Genomic DNA, 16,093 nt, shown 5'->3' on the forward strand with positions numbered 1-16,093 from the left:
TCATGTGACAGAGTCACGAGGGGACATGTTTACCTTATTTTTGAAACCTTTATTTGTAATGTTTTAAATCTTCAGCTCCCTGAGGCAGCTCTGTGCCTTCAGGGAGCTTACAGTGCGCACACCCGCAGATTTCTGTGCTCGCCCTCCTCCCGCCCCCACCCCGGCAGCGCTGCAATGCGCGATTCATTCTGGCTGCTCGTCGATTGGCCAGCCAGCGTGAAATCGTGGTTGGGGCCCGATCGCGGGCGGTGGTTGGTTTCGTGGCCGCTCGCGGGCCTACCCCCCGCCCGGCAAGGTAAAAATCCAGCCCCATGAGATTTCAGTTCGACAAAAGAGCTGGACACCAAACAGGAAATGAAGGAATTTTGGGGTGGGTGTAAGGGAGAGAATGAAAGGCGTGGGTAAAAGTTACATTTTAACGGAGGACTTTGAAGATACAAAGAGAAAGAGAAGTGTACAAAAATTGCAGCATTCCATCAGTGCTAGACTAGACTAAGTACTCACATACTGGAGTTTTGTTTTATTATCAGAATGAGACATTTGCTAGCAGGGTCAGCATTTATTGTCCAAGTCCACTTGCGCTCAGATGGTGGAGCCTGCTACAGCCCATGTGATAATGCTGTCAGGTAGAAATTTACAGGATTTTGAGGACCTTGCATGCCTGCATTACTGCAATCAGCTTTGTGTTATGCAAGGCCCATTTTAAAAAGTCACTAAAGTCATGACCTCCAAGCCTCAACCCTAGTCACTCCCCACTAATACAAGCACCATCTCCAGTGTCACTGACTGATAGTGGTTGGAATCATTTTTTTTTCCTCCTTGTTCTCCAGGAAATAAATTCTGCTAACACAAGGGGTGGAATTTTACGTTGATGGTATTTTACATTCCCCCAAAGTCAGTGGAGTTTTGAATGGCTCGCCACATTTCATGGCCCCTTCCCTGCCGTGATGGGCCTGTAAAATTCTACCCAGGATGCTGTTCTTGCCATACCGGACTTGGCCAAACCACAACTGCTAAAACACATCTTATTTCCAATCAGCTTAAGACAAGATCCAGAAATAGCATTTTATGAATTGCCAATCTGCTATTTCTGATTGTGAAAGGAATTCCTTATGATTAACATTTGCTGGGCTGTTCTTAATGTAAAGAAGAAATCTGTAACAGGATGTCCATTTTGAACAATGTTGTGTTGGAATTAATCATTCTAATTGGGAACTCCCATTTGCTTTATTCCACATTTTCCAGCTCATAATGAACGACAGCCTGAACTACAAAGGAAACTGGAGATCACATGCATCACTGGCACAGTTACAATGTTAAGAAGAGAGCTTTTAGAAGGCAGGCCTCCTCATAAAATGGCTCTCTTAACATGTGACTGCTTGGAACAAAGCTGCCTTACTATTTAAATATTTTCCATTGGTGTCCTGTGTCAGTATTTGAAGTATATTTAAGGCGTTACAGTTTTATAAAATACAGCCTTCTACAATTTCTATCAATACAATTGATGAACAATATTGTGCATATCTGGAATAGGTGGCACATCTAAATTCAGCAAAAAATGTAATTGTTTTATTGCAAATGTTAAAAATTATAAAGAGAAGCAAATGCACCTTAATAAGCAGATAAATTATTTTGAAATTAGAGCTTAGAAATACAAAAGCAGTTATGAAATAGACCAGAAATGATTATTTAATAATTCGATCAACCGACCAAAATATGGGCCATTTCAGTAGTAACAGGTAAACCTAACACCAGATTGTTGCTACAAGATTAAAAGAATAAGAATGGATTGTTTCTATTTAACACAGAGCACACCTGGGGCATGCCTGCTTAAAGTGCAATTGCACAACTTGCATGCTTTTAAAACTGTTCTATAATATAAAACATTTGAAATGTTGTATTTTAGAAATTTAAGCCCTTTTGGAAATGGGACAAAATGGTTTTTTTTCAGAGCAATGTTGCTACATTTGTTCTCTAAAATATAGCTGTGCTTTTTTATCATGCTCGTTGTGTGTAACCATGCACCCTTTACATATCTCTGAAATGCAACCATAAGTCTCTGGATTCCCTGATCTCTTCTTCTGCTCTTATCATCATGTTTTGAGGGTTTTGTTTGGATTTAGTCCTCAATTTGTTTCTTCCTCTGCATTGTACCTTTTAAGTTTCATTTTGCTCCTTTTCCCCATTTTACATTCTTACCTCTGTGTATATTTGCTTGTATTTTTTGTTCAGGTTAAATTTCACCTTCCTCCTGCTCTGGTGAGCACCTTTGTATGCTTTCTTTGTGTCTGTCCTGCTGCTCATTAATAGTCAGTGAACTCTGCAGAAAGTATGTGTGTGGATATTGGGTAAGCATAGCATAGTTTAAGGCTTGACTCATACGAATATATGAACTAGGAGCATGAGTAGGCCACTCGGCCCTTCAAGCCTGCTCTGCCATTCAATAAGATCATGGCTGCTCTGATTCTAACCTCCCGCCTACCCCCAATAACGTTTCACCCCATGTTAATCAAGAATCTATCTAGCGCTGCCTTAAAAATCTTCAAAGACTCTGCTTCCACAGCCATTTGAGGAAGAGAGTTCCAAAGACTCACGACCCTCTGAGAGAGAAAAAAATTCTCATCATCTCTGTCTTAAATGAGAGACTCCTTATTTTTAAACCATGACTCCTAGTTCTAGATTCTCCCATAAGAGGAAACATCCTCTCCACATCCACTGTCAGTACCCCTCAGGATCTTAAAGGTTTCGATCAAGTCACCTCTTACTCTTCTAAACTCCAGTGGACACAAGCCTAATCTGTCCAACCTTTCCTCATAAGACAACCCACCCATTCCTGGTATTAGCCTAGTAAACCTTCTCTGAACTGCTTCTAATGCATTTACATCCTTCATGGCCTTCTTTTGAATGGCAAGTTGATACAGTGTCAGGATGGAATAATGGCGAATTAGGGCAAGAACTCACTTGGGTGGATTCACATCTACTGATTTGAAAGCCAACAAAGATCCAGAAGTTTAGGAGTAAGGGAAAAGCAAAACTGGTCAAGAGTTTTTAGCTGATTGACGCAATTTTGCAGTCAACAAGCAGTTGAGTCATGGGCATGATTGCTCCTCTATAATCTCTACCCTTTCATCTGAAGTTAAGCAGCACCAAAGGGTTATCAATACATGAAATAACCAAACAAAATAATTGATTCACTAATGAAAGATTTATCAACCTGGGATGTTAAATGTGTTTCTGTCTCCGCAGGTGCTGCAATTCCTGCTGGGTATTTCCAGCATTTTCTGTTTTTACTTATAATTGAGTCACTGCCAGGTGAAGTACATTTTACTCACACTTGAAATAATTTTGCTGAATTATGGTTCAAAAATATGCACAAACTTCAGAATAATTTTTTTTAAATTAATGTACAATTGTACATTAAATAGGAAAAGTAGTTCAAAAGCAAAATACGGCAAATGCTGGAGATCTGGAATTTAAAAAAATGCTGGAAATACACAGCAGATCAGGCAGCATCTGTGGAGACAGAAACAGAGTTAAACACTTCAGGTCAATCATACTTCATTAGATGAAAAGTATTTGCTCATATTGGGACATTTCATGTAGTTGAGAGTAATAGACTCGTATAGCTGGAGAATTGGTCAACAGATGGTCAATGGCTGCCCTGTGGCTTTGGGCTTGGAGGCAGGGAGTGCTGGGAACAAAAGGGGAGCCATGACAGCTTACTGAGGCCATGGGTTCCACAGAGGCCTGCAGCTGGCAGGAGGGCCATTGGAGCCGCAGGCCACACATTGCTGCTGAAGGGGTTTCCACACCTCTCCAATTCAATTACCTTTCCATTTGTCGGCCATTTATTCATGGATATGTAGGCCAGTGTGGGTTCCTCCATGTCGAGCCCCCCTGCCCCTGGCCTGCATCAGCAGCACCCAACTTTGCCAGTGGGACTGCTGAGCCTCAAGTGCTGTCTGCACTCTGATTGGGCCTGCAGCATCAGGAGCCCTATTGCTATTGGCGAGCTGGGAGGCAGCCAATAGGAGGCTGCTGCTAGAAGATTGTGTCACAGCCTCGCCGCCAGCAAGTATGGGTTTGGAACTCTTATTGACGTAAGGGTCCTGAAGCATGTAGGGAAATAATGCCCTAAATGTTTTTTCTGCCCAAAATTAAAATTGCCCAATCAATGAAATCACCTGGGTTCTAAAAGACTGCATAACAGATGTGCAACCTGCATTATCTCTTCCTCTATAAATAATTAACCACAATTATTTCCAGCATATGCAGACAGTATGAGCCAGCTTGTCTAATGTAAAAGGTGTCAAAAATTCTCTCATCAGTTACAAGCAGGAACATGTATTAAATCAATGATGTGATCACCAGTGATGGGATGTTCTCTATCCCAGAGGCTGGCTGGCTGGATAAGAACAGATAAAATAATGTAGTTAGAACTAATTGTCAGCTACAGCTTGTACCTCAAGCCATGACCACAGCACTGTGAAGCATGACTACCATAGTAGGCTACTCTTCCTTCATTTTCATTATACCTTGTCTATATCACATTACAGCACAGACGGTTTAAATGGGTAAAGTGGTTAAAGGGTGGGGAATAAACTACTGCCTTATATTTTGAATTTTACTGTTTAATTAATGAAAACAATCAAAACAGATTTTAAATCAGATTATTAACTGTATTTTGACTTTGTCTTTTCTACTATTATGTACAATTTATATTGCACATAAAAACTGTATTCTTAGACGGGCAAATCTTAATATTCACAGTCTTTTGTCTATAAATTGAGTGTTTAGATTTTTGGGGAGATCATTGTATGCTAGTGTACTCTACTTAGTTTTGTTTTCAGTATATATTAGTTTTTTAGTTTAACACTTCCAATTGTGTAGTCTGGTTATAAAGTAAAAAAGTAATTGGATTTATAATTAAGATAGTGAATGGTATCAACTGAGAAATTCCCAAAAAAGAACTGTGTATTAATGAAGGAATCATGACTATAACCCTGTCATAAGATCACTCTAGGACCTAACTCAGAACAGACAGGTGACCTTTTTTTAAAAGAACAGCTTCGCACTTCCTGAAGAGGGTATTTTATGGGTATGTTATATATTATGACCCATTACTTGCCTCCTAGAAAGGTTAGAGTTACAGTGGGGTCGGAGATATGGGTAGATTTCCCGCCCTGTTACTAGCCCACCAGAAAGAGGGAAAGCATCACTTGCATAAAATAAAGGGCATGCGCTGGGGGACTACTGAATTCCACTACTCAATGAGTGTTGTGACCACGTAACTCATACAGGGCAATATCATGAGTGGTGGTCAAATTAGGAGCCAAACGTTTAAAGTATTTCACCGTTCTAATCAATTAGTGCTGTGGAGGTACTTGAATGTGGGACTCCTCTCCTTTAAAAAAAAAACTCTCTCAAAAATAGGAGTATAAATTTATCAAGGGGTTATCGCACTGCAGGCAATAGCAACTTGGAAGCCTGCTTTACAGTGCATCCCTCAACAAGCAATAGTGAACTGGGAGCCTGTTTTATACTGCACATCAATTTCTTTTCAATTGTAGTCAATTGAAAAACAATTGGGTGAAGTTGGCTGCTGATTTGCCATCAGTCATTTTTCTCACTATGATCAAAGATGGATTTATACCCCCATTGCCCCCTTTTACCAATAGTTTCTTTTCCAAAGATGTGACAGCATCCAGCTTTGTCATACACCCCACGTTGAATCAGATCCATTCATATTCAGCAGATGTTACCTCTATGCTATGATGCTGATGCATTGATGCATCTTTCAAAACAGGTCTAAATTTTTTAAGAATGCTCAACTAACAAAGCTAGAGATCAAAATTAAGTTATTAATGAGGTTCTCCTCTTGTATTATAGATCCAGTATTGGTATATACAGCAGCTGTAAACATTTTAAACATTTTAGTTTCTATTTCATATGACTGTTTAAATACATTTGTTTTAAACCATGGCACTTTACAAATAAAATACTCACTTTAATAAAACTGTATCCATTTTTGAATCTCTAACCTCTGCCTCTCCATTTTGTTTTGAATATGGCCTTTAACTTACAACAATTTTCAACGTACTTCTTCAGCTCCATGTCAAGCAACACAAACATCAGGGACATTTAGAGAAAGAACCAAAGATTTTAAAATGTAATCCTGTTCCCTCTTCATCTACTTTATGCATTTAATTTCCCATGGAAAGATTCTGCAATGGTTTCTCCTGTTTCTTCCAAAGATAAATCAAACAGAACTGCACCATGGCCAGGATTTTCTGTGCCCGTTGGGGTCAGGCGTATTTGGTGGCGTGAATAGACAATATGGCAAGAAGGCCAAAAATCGTTTTCATGACGTCGTGTAGCCAGTTTGTGATCGCCCACTCAGCCTGTCAATGGCGGGCCACGTTTCCCGCCATCGGACGTCAGGAACCTCGTTATAATACATCAGCGAATCATTACAAGGCCAGCCTGCCAGACTCATCCCCCTGTAAACCGCCCCCCCTTCCCACCCCACCCCCCCACCCCACCCCAACTCGCCAGCTGGATCATCCACCCAGGTCGGCGGGAAAACACGCCAGTGTAGAACTGTGACGTGCAGAAGTCGAGACTTATCGCCAGGGCCTTGCTCTCATCGTGGACACCTGGGGAACAGAAGGTGCTGGAGCCCGACAGCAACAAGGATGCTGGAGGAACGTCCACGGCATGCTGGGTGGATTCTCATGGACATGGCCCTGCTGCGAAGAGCTCACGGAGGTTGGAAAGTCACCGTTGAGGTTCTGCTCACAACGGGTGATGGTTGAGGGGGTGGGAGAGGAACAGGTGTTGGGGGGTTGAGTTTGGTAGGGGGGGAACGAAGGTGTCTTGGGGGTGAGGTTGGGAGTTGTGGAATGAAGGTGTCGGGGGGTGAGATTGGGGGGTGGAATGAAGGTATCGGAGGATGAGGTTGGGAGTTGTGGAATGAAGGTGTCGGGGTGAGATTCAGAGGGGGAAATGAAGGTGTCGGGGGGGGTGAGGTTGGGAGGGGGGAAATGAAGGTGTCGGGGGGTGAGGTTGGGAGGGGGGAAATGAAGGTGTCGAGAGTTCAGATTGAGGGAGGAAATGAAGGTGCCGGGGCGGGGGGTGAGGTTGGGAGGGGGAAATGAAGGTGTCGGGCTGTGAGGTTGGGAGGGGGGAATGAAGGTGCCTGGGGGTGAGGGAGTAATGAGGAGAAGATGGCAACTGGGGAGGTAGGTGTAATGGAAGGAGCTTGGAGGGGGAAAGGAGTCCAGAAATGAGAAGGAGTCTGGGGGGGTGCTTGGAGTGTGGAGGAAGTGAAGGGGGAGATAGGAAGGCAGAGAGGGGAGGGAGTCCAGGGAGGAAAAGGAGTGCAGGGAGGGGAGGTAGTCCAGGGGGAAGATAGAGTGCGGAGAAAGGAGGGAGTCCAGGAGGAGGAAGGATTGTGGAGAGGGGAGGGAGGAAGGAGTCGAGAAGGGGGCAAAGCTGGGGGAAGGTGTGAGGTTGTCTGAGGGAGTCAGGAAGGGGGAAGGAAATAAGGCAGAAGGAAGAAGTGAAGCTGGGTGAAGAGGTAAGGCTGGAGGAAGGAGTCGGGAGGGGGAAGGACTAAGGATGGCAGAAGAAGAAAGGGTGTCTGAGGGAGTCAGGAAGGGGGAGGGACTAAGCGGGGTTGGGAGGTGGGCGGAGTCCCGGGTGGGTACGGGGTGATAGGACTAAGGCGGGGGAAAGTGGTTCCGGGGACAAGGGGTTCAGAGTGGGGAGTTTCCAGGTGAACGTGCAAGGGAGGGGTCTGATGGGTCCATGACTGCCTCCTGAGGAGCGAACTGAGGGTGGGCGTGGTATGAGGGAATGGTGAGAATGACCGAGGGCAGAGTGAGCTGGGAGGGTGAGGGTTCGATGGTAGTGGTAGAATGGACGGTAAGGGGCTCAGAGGCAGACACAGGTCTTGGGGATGAGAAGGAGGTGGTCAGGAATGTGATTGTGGAGGGGGTGGGATTTTTGGGAAGGAAAGGGACGTGCAAGTTCACCTGGACGTTCCCGAAGGAAAAGGGTTGTGGCTGGTAGGTCACAGAGGGAGGTGGAAGGTGATGCCGGTGGGGGGGTCAACTGTGATGGGGGAAAGGAAATGGGTGACTGGGGGAGGGGATAAGACTGGGGGAGGGGATAAGACCGGGGTGTGCAAGAAAAACCAAATCCATACCATGATGTCCAAATCGAAAGTGAAACGACAGTTGTGGTGGGCGAGATCAGGTGCTGCATGGGTGATCATTGGATGGGCGGAGATGCAGGTCAGCTCAGATGGACAACTGAAAGCAAACCCCAACAACCAGCATTCAAAATGCTCAGGACATTGAGGTGAGTGTGAAACGTGAAGGATCCATGTGTGTGGGAGAGTGCTTGCATGAGGCTCTGAAAGGCCCTGCCACACACATACTTCTCTCTCCAGAATCACTCGATGGCCGGCTGCTCCCTCTGCACTGACAGAGGACAAGGTTGAGGGGCTCACAGGCAAAGGGAACTCTGAGGGCAGGGTCAGCCCCTGAGATTCTTGAGTGGATGAGCCAGAGGTGTCCAGCTGCCATTCCTCCTCCCTTCGTGTGCCCGGGGGCCCCAGCCTGACTCCTTGAGGGGAAGGAGCACCTGGAGGGATGCCGAGGTGCTCCGTTTCCCCTTCGTGTTGCCACTGCAGGAACTCACCCTTGGTCACCATGATGGAGTGCAGGTCTGCGCACATCTCCGCATTCTGCTGGACCAGGGTCTCCATGGCATCTGCCATCCTCCCCATGGAAACCTCCATGTGCGCACATGTGGGCACCACTGCATCAGAGAGCAGGCAGAAGGGCTCCTCCACTTGCACGCCACTCTGATAAAGGCTTCCAACAGCTCTATGTGATGTTCCAATGCCTTCTGCTGACTTTCCAGGATGAGTTGAAAGGCCAAATCCAGAGGCTGATCATCTCACTCAGACCTCACAGGTGCCTGATCCCCAGCAGTCCTCCGAGTGTCAGGGAACTCGGCCAAACCTGATTCCTGCTGCTGTGGACATGTGTCGGTGCAGTGACCACCAGGCTGTGAACCTGAGCCTGCTCTAGATCTAGGTCCCACTGAGGTGTGTGTCTCTCAGCTGGTGCAGGGTGTGGGTAAGCGCAGTGATGGGTCTTCCAGGCTGCTTATTTCCAGCTCTTCAGTGGAGGAGGTGCCCTCTTGGCTGGAAATGAGGACCCGGATGGAGCTGAGGGACTGTCTGGCTGAGGATGTTGGTCACTTGGCAGAGCTCCCTGTGAACCAAAGTAGGGATAATTAGTGCATGGCAGCAGAGTCAAAAGCAGGAGAGAGAGCATCACATTTGCATTGAGAGGGATGATGTGGTGCAGGATCCTTATGAGGGTGTTCACCGCTGACCACACCATCACCACAGGCTCGGTCCATGTCCTCACCAGTCCTCCTCACCAGGCCTAATGTGGGCCACTCCACCCCCTGTCTGGGACCTCTCCCTGCTGATGTGAGCAGTCTTCTCCTGCATGAAAATAGATGGAGAGTGTGAGAGCAGGACACAAGGCACTGCGTGGAATATTTGTGTGGTGAGCGGGGCCAGGAACAGGAATGAGGACGTGAGCTCCAGAGGGTATGAGCCTGACCAAGATGTGAGGCTGTGTGTGAAAGTTAGTGGTGTTGTCCCTTGAGGTGTGAGATCCTTGTGAATGTGTGATGGGTTTGTGAGTATGTGAGTTGAGAGTGATGAGAAGAGTGAATTACCCTGGCAGAATGAATAAGACCATTCATCCTATAGTGGCACTGGGTGGGTATCCTCTTTTGCAGGGCACTGGTGCTGACCACCGCTGCCGCCGCCTCCCAAGCTGGATTAGTGAGGTTGCTGCCCATCCTGCGGCCAGAGCGGGGGTAGAGGACATCACGGCGAGCCTCCACTGCGTCCAAAAGGCACTCAAGGGACATGTCATTGAACCCGGGTGCTGCTGTCTTTTTGCCTTTCGGGGCCATGTCTTCTTTGCAGCAGTCATGGGCTGGAAGCACTGAGAGGTGTGCGCGCAGCTGGACTTTAAATATGGTGCCTGGAGTGATGAAGCAGCGAGATGATAGCTTGGTGGGCAAATGAGAGCCCACCTGCCATGGAAACGGTGTGTTCCCTGGGACTACATAATTAATGTGGTGGGTTTGGGACGATACAGCGTGAAAAGCTGCCATTACGGCCAGAGGGTAAAACGTCATTTTACCCGCCCACTACTGCACTCAGTGCAAATCTGGGACGATTTTGTCCAATTTTTCTGATGACATACTCTGCATCATTCATCCCTGCCCAGATGCCTTCTAATTTAACAGTTCAGGAATTGTGCAAGATTTAATTAAGGGCCACTGATTACTCAAAACAGTTGAGGAGTCACAAGCAGTTTACTGAGAAGCGACAGTTCATATACAATAAACAATAAGAATAGACATAATCGACATACGACAAGTAATGGGTGAGGAGTTTACCAGTCCCGGATAGCATGGATGAGGTGGAGTTGGCGTTCCAGTTGCCTCTCAGATTGACAGAGGTGTAATGCCGAAGTTAGCCTGGATCTACCTCCGGGATCCTTCCCCCTGTTCAATGTGATTTTCCCTCCTTGCTGCCTGTTTATATGCTATAATTTTAGGAGCTGGTGGATACCTCACATCAATCATTTGTTTAATTACTTTCACCCATTCAATTGTTCAGTTACCAAGGGTTAGATATTGAAGATGGACCCCTTCTTTCCTAGTCTCCAGTCCCATGAGATCAATCCTTTGCTTAATTCCTGTATGATCATCATGTTACCTTCACCCAGGCCAGTGCCAGGGACACAAATCATAGGCCCTGGTGCTTCTCCTGTTTCCAGGCCCCTATTTCCCACCCCCCTCCACCCACCTTTAACCCCCCACATTATTTGGGTGTCCAGAATTGAAAATCATAGTCACAGGGTCAAACTGTTTCATATAGGTTTATCAAAACTTCTCTTTACTCAAGACTTCTTTTGCACTCTATGTCCCCATTTATAAAGTCCAGCAGGTTTCAGTATGATACCCTTTGCAATCACAGCTTTGTCAGACATTTACACACAACTTGGTCCTTCATATTATGCAACCAACTGTGCTTCTTTGAATCAGGCTGTTGGCTCCAGTGTCCTGGTTTGTTGGGGCTAAAGGATCGGGTTACACGCTTGTTTCAGGGTGACCAGGTTGGTACCAAGACAAAGAAGATCAGAAGACCGTTCTTAGAAGAAACACATACTGTTTATTTACAAACGGAACTCAGCAGCTACACTTGTGTGCTTACAACTCAAAACTCCGTCTTTACTCTTCAGACTCTAACTGAAGACGACTGACTACAGAGGTAGCTCGTGTTACTCTGCTATTGGGTACCAAGACCGTGTGATCTTACGTTGCAACATTTGTCTTAAGGGTATATTACACATCGGATTACTACACAGGCCTTATGCAACATCCAAATAGCAACATCCAAAAGACTTGAACCCCAAGCAACGTAAACAATAATCCTGTGTACAAATGAGAATATCTTGAAGTAGCAGAGACATATTCTATTGACTCTTAACTCCTGGTTTCACTTCCAAGATTAAAAATGGCAAAATCTTCTAAAAATTTAGCACTAACCAATGTTAACAGAAAAATTACATTTTGCATTGAATGATAAATATTTTCTCATTTTAAATTGAAACTAACTGCACTTGTAAATGCCCAGCGTGGAGCGTAAAATAGGAATGCAAAGTGCCGTAGATGCTGGAAATCTCAAATATAAACAGGACAGGTTGGAAATACTCAGCAGGCCAGGCAGCATCTGTGGAGAAAGAAACAGAGTTAACATTTCAGGTCCATGATCTGCACTGGTTCTGACGAAGGGTCACTGACCTCTGTGCCTCTCTGCACAGATGCCGCCAGACGTGAACATTTTCAACACTTCCTGTTTCTAATGGAGCAAAATTAAACCCTTTTGCCAGCTCTCCAAGAAGCAATCAGACTTCTTGTGAGCCTCTCGTTCCCCTTCTGTAAGAAACCCTGCAGCAGCTGCCTGAATTTAAAAAAAAAATGTTATGGAATGAAGAAAACATAAGCCGCTTGCTTAGTGAAAAAATGTCAAAGCAATAAATCATCTAAAAATTAGTAATAATAAAAATGATCATTAAAAAGTGCCAATCAGCAGAGCTAACCAATACAACCTTTTTTGCCTTTTCACTTAAGACGCAGAGCTACAGAGAGACAGACTAGGCCCCAAGACTTGGTCACCAGGGAAAGTGGAGAGAATTGACGCCAAGCTAAGGAGTTGGGTTTAGCTAACACTGACCTTTCGTTCGCCTCTGGTGCAGACTCCTTGCTGGCCTTGGCGGAATTTATATGAAAGTGGGGGTCAGAAGCAGGTTGACATTCATCCTGGATTTTCCTCCTCTCCCTGCCTGTTGTAGATAGGTTTTTGGGGAGGGGGGTGCGGTGTGCATGTGCCCAGGCAGCTTGATTAGAAATGGAAGTTTGACTTCATTTCCCAATCTTTTCTCAGACTTGCACAAAGCTTTGTTTCCATATGCGGTCCTTGGCTAAGTATTGACCTCTTCTGAAAAAAAACTTATTTACCATGGCTAACATTGTTCCAACTCAGCTGAAGCAGACTGCTGGGGACCTTCGAACCAGAGAGAGACCTATTTCTATAACACCCAATTTCTCAAGATTTTATAAGGCTATTGGACTACCATTTCTTACAAGCATCATATCCCACACAGTATTCAATCATTGCTGGCCATACTTACTATAGTCCTCAATCCCTTTCCCAAAAAGAAATGCTTTGTTTTATTTTTAAGTACTCAACACATTAAACGTTTTGACCAGGAGTCTACTTCATGATCATCTGAGGGGGGAAAAAACATCAAATTTTGCCTGAGGTTTGTTAATTTTATAGCTGCACCTTCCAAGTTCTATGTTCACAGTCTAAGGTAAATTACATTTTTTCTATAAGATTAGTTGCTATCATAGAACCATAGAACACTACAGCACAGAAAACAGGCCATTCGGCCCCTCTAGTCTGTGCCGAAATAGTCCATAACCCTCCAGACCTCTCCCATCCATGTATCTATCTAATTTATTCTTAAAACTTAAGAGTGAGCCCGCATTTACCACATCAGATGGTAGCTCGTTCCACACTCTCACCACTCTTTGAGTGAAGATGTTTCCCTTAAACCTTTCCCCTTTCACCCTAAAGCCATGTCCTCTCATGTTTATTTCTCCTAATCTAAGTGGAAAGAGCCTACTCACATTTACTCTGTCTATACCCCTCATAATTTTGTAAACTCAGCTTTGCAAAATCTGGATTATAACTTCTCATCTTTTTTTGTAAAATAAAATATGTTCAGTGAACTTCATTTCGTAACTTAGAACCTGATATTGTACACATTGTTTATCACTCCCTAATGTATAGCGGACATAGAACTCGTTAATCAATCTGTGAGGACACCATCTCTTCTTTGTATGTATGACCTCCATAGTCTGAATTACAGAGGGTGTCAGATGGAATGTAACATCTTCTCCTGAATTTTTTTCAGACACATAACCAGTTTCGTTCTGCATATTTGCTGTCACTCAGCATCATTTAAAATAAGCTATAGTTCCGTTCTAGCACAGTCTGAATAATTTTAATGGGCAAACAACTATTTTCCTGGCCTTCCTAACTGCAGTAAGTCAATGTAAATTGAATGATTGCTCTGTTGTTTGGCTTTTTATAATCTGTTGTCTGGTTTTCCAACCAAGGTGTTTCATGCCCCATAGTGACTACAACCAAAATTTGCAATGGAAACAGGAAAAGAAAGTCTGATAACTCAATGAGTAAATGTATTGTGTGGTGTATTACTAAATTAGCTAGACAGAGGTCCCAATTTTGATTCACGATCTAGACTGAATTGACTGAAATTAGGGAGGCATAAATTGCCCCCAATACCTTTTGGGGGAAAAATCAGGCAGCAATACTGATCCTGGTTTTAATTAATTGGTTGTAAAAGTACTCGTGCAGTACTCGTATTTTTGGTGCTATGGGCGTCATTTTGAGCCCAAAATGGCATCCACAGTGCACACTTTGTGTGGGCTGTGGTAGACACCATCTTGGATTGTTCATTAGCATGGTTACTGGAAACATGCACCAACATATGCAGAGTAGGCAGATTGTGATGTCTGTAACACTGATTCAATGCTGGTAGTGCCATTTTTGACCTCAGCTCCAGTTAACGCCCTCTTTTAACCTTGCAGAGCTAAACATGCAAACAGCAGCAGGAAAGACACAGTGCCAGTGCCAATAAAGGAACCACAACCACTCCTAGGTTAGCTGCTGATTGATTTCTATAGCGTGTTGCTAAATGAGTAGAAGTGTTTGGTGGTTTATGCTCTCAGTTAAAGTTGGTGAGGTGTACAGAAGAGGTATGTGGTGAAGGGCATGCTTTGCACATCAAAAGTACTTCTTTTCAACCCATTTGCTTCCGGGCATGGGTGCTGTAGTTTTCCATCCCCCTTGGCCTGCAGCATGACATGGAGAATGAGCAGAGGCAACACAGAGAAGGGCGAGATGCTTGATGATGGAGGAGGGGTAGCAAGAGGAGGAGAGGGGCTCTCAGTAGGAGACATATCCACTCAAGGTCTTCAGGGATCAGTTCTCTTGCCTTACCCTCAGTGAGGAACAATGTGTGCGACGTCTCTATTTCACTAAGGAGCTGCTCACTGAACTCTGCATCTGTGACAGGCAAACCTGCAGCCTCAGAGAAGGCCAAGGTTATGAATATTTTTGCAGCAGACTCCTTCCAGACTGGAGCTAGTGATACTTCCAACACTTCACAGCTTGTTGTCCAAAAGGGAGGTCACTGACACTCTGTATGCAAGAAAATCTGAATACATTTCATTCTGTCCTGCCAGAAAGACACAGGAAGAGTGAACGCCTGGTTTTGCTGGAAAAGCAGGCCTCCCATGTTGCAGGTTGCCATTGACTGCACACATGCCAGTCTGCAGGCATTGCATATAAGTTTTCAGATGTGCTGCAACCACTCCTTCAATGTCCTGCTGATGTGTGACCACACTCAGTGCATCATGCAGGTGAATACCTGGTATCCTGGCAGCCGTAATGGTGTCTTCATTCTGCCCCAGTCCAATGTGTCATCAGTATGTGAGACTGTGAGACACCACAAGAAACCAGAGGGTGAATACTGGTGACAAGAGCTATTCACTGACCCAGCTCATTACTCTGGTGCACAACCTGCACAGACATGAGCAGCATGCAGATAACAAGAGGCATGCTGCTGCACAAAATGTCATTGAGCAGACCATTGCAGTGCTTAAGCAATGCTTCTGTTGCCTGGATTGCTCTGGATCAGCCCTGCTGTATTCACTCATCTGACTGCAGAACCAGTGAATGCAACCCCAATTCCCCATTCAAAAACAGTCCCACACCTTACCTTCTCTCTGTTACTGACCTTCACAGTGTCCTCATGGCCACAATGCTGAAATAAAAGCAACCACCAAACAAACACTCTAAGTCAACTTTATATAGCAAACCATTCAAAATTCCATGCAAAACGCAATGCTCATCCTTGTGTATTTCCTTTATGGCTGTCTTCCACATGCTTTTGGTTTCTTAGTGCTCCAATACAATGCTAACCCAAGTGATTGTACCATGGCAGACAGAAGGCTGCTGACTTTCACTTGGGGGGGACTGTAGCTGACTTTGCAGGATGCCCTCAAGCAGCTCTGTTCCTAGAAAACCCCACTTTGGAATGCACCACCTCAGCCTGGGTCATAGCAATTGGGTTGGTTTACTGACAGGCAACAGTAAGGGTACTGGCAGAGAGACAACAGTGGGATGACCAACACCATGCAACATATTACTAGGATTGCTGAGGCATCACCTTGGGGTGCTGCCTCAGCAATCCTAGTAATATGTTGCATGACAGATTCCTGGGCTGCTGTGAGAGTCTGCAAGCCCCGGTGAACACTGGTATCGACAGCCAAGATGGCAGCAGCCAGAGTTTTGGCGGCAACACACTGACCTTGCATGACTTCAATCTCAGAT

At 45.0% G+C, this 16,093-nt stretch overlaps 1 protein-coding gene across 1 annotated transcript in view; it reads left to right on the forward strand.

Annotated features, from left to right (window-relative positions):
- LOC144681673 (ninjurin-1-like) overlaps nucleotides 1–1,395 on the forward strand; it is a 41,482-nt gene extending 40,087 nt beyond the window's left edge. Inside the window, exon 4 of the mRNA XM_078543492.1 lies at nucleotides 1,246–1,395. The gene's annotated coding sequence lies outside the window, so the exon portion shown is untranslated. The remainder of the gene's footprint in view (nucleotides 1–1,245) is intronic.
- The last annotated feature ends 14,698 nt before the right edge of the window (nucleotides 1,396–16,093 follow it).

This window comes from Cetorhinus maximus, chromosome 6 (genome assembly GCF_964194155.1).
Source record: "Cetorhinus maximus chromosome 6, sCetMax3.hap1.1, whole genome shotgun sequence".
NCBI classification, from domain to species: domain Eukaryota; kingdom Metazoa; phylum Chordata; class Chondrichthyes; order Lamniformes; family Cetorhinidae; genus Cetorhinus; species Cetorhinus maximus.